This window comes from Physeter macrocephalus, chromosome 1, assembly GCF_002837175.3.
Source record: "Physeter macrocephalus isolate SW-GA chromosome 1, ASM283717v5, whole genome shotgun sequence".
Classification (NCBI taxonomy): domain Eukaryota; kingdom Metazoa; phylum Chordata; class Mammalia; order Artiodactyla; family Physeteridae; genus Physeter; species Physeter macrocephalus.
The window spans coordinates 26,813,828-26,820,230 of record NC_041214.2 but is presented as its reverse complement, the minus strand read 5'-3'; the positions used below and the strand labels follow the sequence as shown (position 1 = coordinate 26,820,230).

The following is a 6,403-nucleotide window of genomic DNA, read 5'->3' as shown; positions in this document are numbered from 1 at the left end:
CTGTTGCGGAGCACAGGCTCCGGACGCGCAGGCTCAGCGGCCATGGCTCACGGGCCCAGCCGCTCCGCGGCATGTGGGATCCTCCCGGACCAGGGCACGAACCCGCGTCCCCTGCATCGGCAGGCGGGCTCTCAACCACTGCGCCACCAGGGAAGCCCCCATCTCCCCTTTATACCCTTAGTTTAGGCCCGGTAACTGTTAGTAATTTTCCTGAAGCGTAGTTTTTTTTGTTTGTTTGTTTTTTAATTAATTAATTTATTTATTTATTTTTGTCTGTGTTGGGTCTTCGTTTCTGTGCGAGGGCTTTCTCTAGTTGTGTCAAGCAAGGGCCACTCTTCATCGCGGTGCGCGGGCCTCTCACTATCGCTGCCTCTCGTTGCGGAGCACAGGCTCCAGACGCACAGGCTCAGTAGTTGTGGCTCACGGGCCCAGTTGCTCCGCGGCACGTGGGATCTTCCCGGACCAGGGCTCGAACCTGTGTCGCCTGCCGTGGCAGGCAGATTCTCAACCACTGCGCCCAAGGGAAGCCCCTGAAACATAGTTTTGATCACACAGAAACTTTTAGTGACCCTTGTTGCTTCCTGAATATAAAGTTAAAACTCCTTAGCTTGGCATTCCAGGTTCTGTTTCATGCCACCTTTCCTTTACAGTCTCATCTTTTCTTATAACCCTTTCATCTCTCTTTACGCTTTAGCCAATTTGTACTATTCACTGCTTCCTTGAAGGTGCTCCTCCTGTTTCCACCTCCTGAACTTGTTCACGTTGTGCCTGCCTTACTCCTGGAATGTTATCCCTCCATTCCCAGTTTCTGTATTTAAAAAAAATTACTTGGAAGAAGTTACTGTGAAGATTAAGTGAAATAATATATATGAAGTCCCTAAAAAAATCTGTGTGTAATGTATTATTTATTTGATAAATGAATATAGTGAACTATTATTATGATTTAGCTTTCCTCCCACTCCAAATAATCTTTATCTTCGGATCATCTTGTCCAGGACCCTGGCCCTTTGCAGTTTCTCTTGGGAGTTAATCACGCTGGTGGGTCTGTATTGGCTTTTATTTCTGTGTTTAAGGTATCCTTTGAAATAGATTGGAGATTCTACAAGATCTCTTAGGATAGTTTCAGAAAGGAATAGCTGTCTGTTCCTCTCAACACTGCTGTGTTCAGAAAGACATTAACAGGAATGGAAAGACTATGCTTTGGAATTTGATTTCTGTCATTTCACTGTGCCAGCTGTGTAACTGTGAATTTTTTTTTTTAGTTTATAAAAGAGAACAGTAATGCTTATGTCACAAGGTTGTTGTACCAACCAAATGAGGTATTTGAGAAAATATTTAGCACTGTCTCGGAGCATGCAACTGCGTGATAAATGTTTATCTTCTTTTCTTACTTATCCCAGTAGTGTTCCCCTCTAGGACACACAGAAACATGCATACAAACCTATAGATATAAATGCACGCACACAGTCCCCCCAAAACATACACATAAACACATATATGCATACTCACATCCATGCCCAGAAGCGTAACACTGAAATCTCTACCCAATACCCTGATATTTGGAATTCTAGTCCTAGGTAAAATTTATATGGTAGGCTCTGGACCTGTGACCTTTGCACAGAATCATTGATCTTGTTCACAGAGAGTTGGCTGTCTTTCTATTTCTGTTAATCTAGGTTATTGGTTTTGATTCCCAATGGTGTTTATCTTCTTGGTTTAAATTGTTTACTTTTTGCCAATGACTAAAAGCTATTTTCTATAAAATAGTTACTTGTCTCCCCTCTTTCTTCAGGTATTTATGCAGAAGTTGCCTTCTAGGTGGAGCCTTCCTTGGCTCCCCTCCCGCTGCCATTTCCTGTGGTGCCCATTCCTGCTTCATACTAACATGCCATTTTAATTTATTTATCTTATTTATTATCTGTCCATCTGTGTTAGTTCAATGAGGACACAGTTTTCTCTGTTCTTCTCATTAATGTATCCCTGGCATCTGAGTAGGCACTCAGTAAATGTTTGAATGTGTGCATTTCTGGACTGGTTTGTTAGTTTTCAATATGATATCTCTGTATTAACACTATAAACATTCTGAAATTTAGTGCTTTTGGTAACTGTATACAGGAGACATTTTCTTTTTAAAACGTTGGAGCAGTTGACATGGATAAACTTACATCAAACTTATAAAAAGAAGTTTATATTCAATTTTATAATTCGTGATGTGGTATTAGAACCTCTTTTTTTTGCCCATGCTAAAGTTGTAAACATACACATACTTATACTTATTCAGTAGATATTTCATTATCTATTATAAGCTAAGCATGATGCTAAGCATTGGTCCTGTCCCTTAAGTTTATATTCAGCAAAGAGACATGCAGCAGTCTCCTTTGCTGGTTCCTTCTTAACTCTAGTAATGCAAAATGATGGAGCGCTCTGAGGCTCAGTCTTCAAATCTCTTTTCTTTTCTCCACATTTACCTTCCTTGTGATCCTGTATAGTCTTAAGCTTTGAGATATATTATGTACTTGCTAATGATTCTCAAATTTTATCTCTAGCCAGCACTTCTTTGCCCACTTGCATTTGCACTTGGATATTTAATAGGCATCTCAGACTTAACATACTCAATACAAGCTCTTGATCCCTCTTTTCCAACAAGAGACTCTTTCCTCTGGAAGTGGCATCTCTGTTCATCCAGCTGCTCTGGCTGAAACCCTTTAAGAAGTGATCCTTGACCCCTTTTCCTCTCACACCCACATGCAAACTATCAAAAATCCTGTTGGCTCTATCTTCAAAATATGTGCCCAGCTGACCACTTCTTTCCATGCCAGGACTGCCCCCCTAGTCTCAGTTATCTCTAATCAAAATTATTACAATAGCCTCCTATCTAGTTTCCTGCTTCCACCCTTTTCCTTCTGCAGTGATTCTTTAGAACAAAAGTTATATCATGCTATTCTTCTGCCCATAATCCTTCAATAGCTTCCCATCTCATTCAGAAAAGCCTAAGACTTTCCATTGACCTACAAGACCCTATTTAACCTGTTTCCTTCCCCAGTCCTACCTCATCTCTTACTGTTTCCTCGCTCTTCCTACTTTGTTTACTGTTTTACAGCCACACTAACCTCCTTGCTATTCCTTCAGTGTGCCAAACTATCCTGTCTCAGGGCCTTTGCATATTTTATTGTTTCTGCTAGTCCATCTCTTTCCCCAGGTATCTGCGTGACTCATTCCCTCATTGACCTCCTTCAAGTATCCCCTCAAATATCTTCACAGAAAGGCCTTCCTTGATTCCCTGTATAAAATAACATTGCTCTCCTCCCTCTCTACCCTCTGGGCCTGGCACTCCCTAACTGTCTTACCTTACTTTATTTTCTTCCATGGCAATAAATATCATATACTTACTTGTTTAAGAGTTTATGATGCTTGTTCCCACTGTCTCAATTGTATAAAAGTTCCATGTGGGCAGAGACCTAGTTTTGTTCATTGTTATATTCCCAGCATTTAGAAAGGTGTCTGGCATGCTGTAGGCACTTAATAAATGTTTGTTGAATGAAATACAAGTGCAATACAATACGATCCTTAGAGTAGAAGTGCATATAAGATGCAGTAGGGAATAGAGGAAAGGGTGACATGCCTACCTAGGAGTTGAAGGAAGACTTTACAAAGATGGTCTTAAGCAGAGCTTTCGGGAGAAAAAAAATCAGGTGAGAGCATCCCATGCAATGAAGATAGTGTTGAAAATGTACAGGGGCATGAGAGAACACAGTGTTTTCAAGGAACTAAAAGTACAGTACTGCTGGAGCATAACTTGTGGGGGTAAAGATTAAGTAGTAGACGGTGCCAGATTATGAAGGGTTTTTATGCCAGACGAAGGAATTTTAGGTTTTATCCTGCAAGGTGGGCAGTGGTAGATATGGAGGAGCCATTGAAGGTTTTTGAGCAAGGAGTGATATATATGTTTATATATTAAAAAAGTAACTGGCAACAGTGTGAAGGAAGGGGATCAAAGCTAAATACAGCATTTTGTTATATACTCTGTATATGAAGTTGCAAGATATGTATGATGCAGAGAAACAATTACTGTCACGTGAATGGGCAGGCGGCTATTTTCATTTTATGGTTGACAAAACCAGTGATGTGTAGAGTGAAGGTGTTCTTGGCCTACTTGCAGTACATCTGTGAGGGAGAAGAAATGCCCGGTGGAGGATTGGTTCACCTCTAAAAATCCATGCTTTAGGAGAGAAGATTTTAAAAAAAAATTCGGTTAACGATTATGTTGTAAGTCATGTAGACTGAAAAGTTCTTAAAGAGTACCAGTTATGAATTCAACAAGAAATGGTGTTGTTACAGAGTTAAAAGATGTTGTGCTTGAAGGCCAGCCTCCTTTCTTCATAGAGGAACGGTTGTTTTGTCAATAATAGACCTCCTGCTTTTGATTCATTGTTGAAGGAAATAGCAACAGTTGTAGTCAGAGCTATACTATTTGCTGTAGGGCCAATAATACATCTGTCTTTGTAGAAGTATCTACCTTTGCATATTGAAGTACCCTGGCATGCACAGAATTTTTAAAATCAAGAATAAGCTAAAAACATTTTTTGCTTTCATTCAAATGCAAGTAAATACTATTTCCATTATTACAGCTGTCTGGCTCAAGTGTCATAATTTAGCAATATATTGACTGTCTTGAACACATTTTAATCTTTTTGCTTTAGAGTCAAAATAGGATGTGTAAATTTAAGGGTAAGATGGAGGTACTCAAATGGGGCACATGGTTTGGATGTTGAGAATTTGGCACTCCCAAATTCATGGAAACATGATATTGTATTATTGAGCATGTTTTCAAAACCATATCCAAATGCTGCAGTAGGAAATGAAGAAATGTTTTCCAAAGGCAGATACAACCATGCAGAGAGTTAGGATCCATTTGTTTCCATTTACCAAGTTGAAGCATTCACCTTTTGAGTGTGCTCTGCTATTCAACTCATTGTCTAATGGAACACTAAAAGTGGTTGTCAGTGAGATACTGCTTTATAATTTCTGAGTCCGTGTTTGATCCAGATAGCCACATCTAGTTGAAACACTTAACCAAACTCTGATGACCAGTAATGTGAGATGGGACTTTCAAATTTGTTAGAAAAGGTAGAAAGGATGAGAAAAGAAGCTAGTGAGGATTAGATTACAGAATCAACTCTAGCTAGTGTAAGCAGAAAGAGATTTAATAAAAGATTTTTTTTAAATAAAAGATTTTAAGTGGCTTACAGAATTGTTAGAAAGACTGAAGAAATAGACTCTAGTCCAACTTTCAAGAATGACATTCAAAAGCCACATTGCTTCTGGGCCACGAAGGGATTTACTACCTCATTTTGGATCAGAAAGGTGCCTGCAAAATTAGCAAGTTGTAACTTTTAGCTGCTCGTCTTAGAACCTTGCCACCTCTACCATGATCAGGAATCTTCCACAATTAGGAAACAGCCAATGACAAGCAACCATCTTCATCGGTAAACTGTTGTCACTGCTGCTAGCTCTAGAAGTAGGTTTTATTATTATTATTATTGTTATTATTATTTTTTGGCCACACCGTGCAGCTTGTGGGATCTTAGTTCCCCGACCAGGGATCGAACCTGTGCCCCCCTGCACTGCAAGCATGGAGTCCTAACCACTGGACTGCCAGGGAATTCCCCTGCTGCTGCTGGCCCTAGAGCTAAGCCACACAGGCCACAACCTGTGTGACAGAATGGATGCCTGGTACCCTTCTTCTTGATATCTATGAAACCTGTGACTGGATACAAGGACTGTAGCCAGTGCTACTGCGGGAAACTTGGACATCTCCATGACAGTACTTGCTAGTAGAAGCAACATAAATGCAACCTCCCTTCTCTTTTGTCCTCCAAATTTCCAGCGAGTGCATCTAATTAACGGAATTTAAATCACATCCACAACCCTAACTACAAAATAGGCTGGGAAATGTAGTTTTTAGCTTTCTGGTCTCTGCAGTACAGGAAATCATACACCAAAGGACATTGTAACAGATGATGAACACACCCACCATATCTGCCACAGATATAGACCCTGATTCTCTTGAAGGCTAGCCATCATCAAATGCGCTATAGATAAATTGAGAAAGATGGCACATAATACCATCAAATAATGTTGAGAAGCTTGCAAGTATTTGTATTTTAGTATATATTTTAAATTGTTTTATAATGACATATTAAAAAAAATGACTGAAATTGGTTCTCCACCTATATGATGAATTTAGTGGTCTGGATGTCCAGAGTTACCTGACATTTAGAGTGTGGGTAGTGGATGAAAAGCCTGAAAGAGGGAGTTCAAAAAAAAAAATTAGAATGGGTTACCTAAGCTGAGGAAAGGTCAGTGTTATCAAACACTGAAGTGTGATTAAATAAGGTGGGAC

The 6,403-nt window shown here is 39.9% G+C and overlaps 1 protein-coding gene across 3 annotated transcripts in view; it reads left to right on the top strand.

Annotated features, from left to right (window-relative positions):
• RASA2 (RAS p21 protein activator 2) overlaps nt 1-6,403 on the top strand; it is a 119,791-nt gene that overhangs the window by 14,250 nt on the left and 99,138 nt on the right. The window lies entirely within an intron of this gene.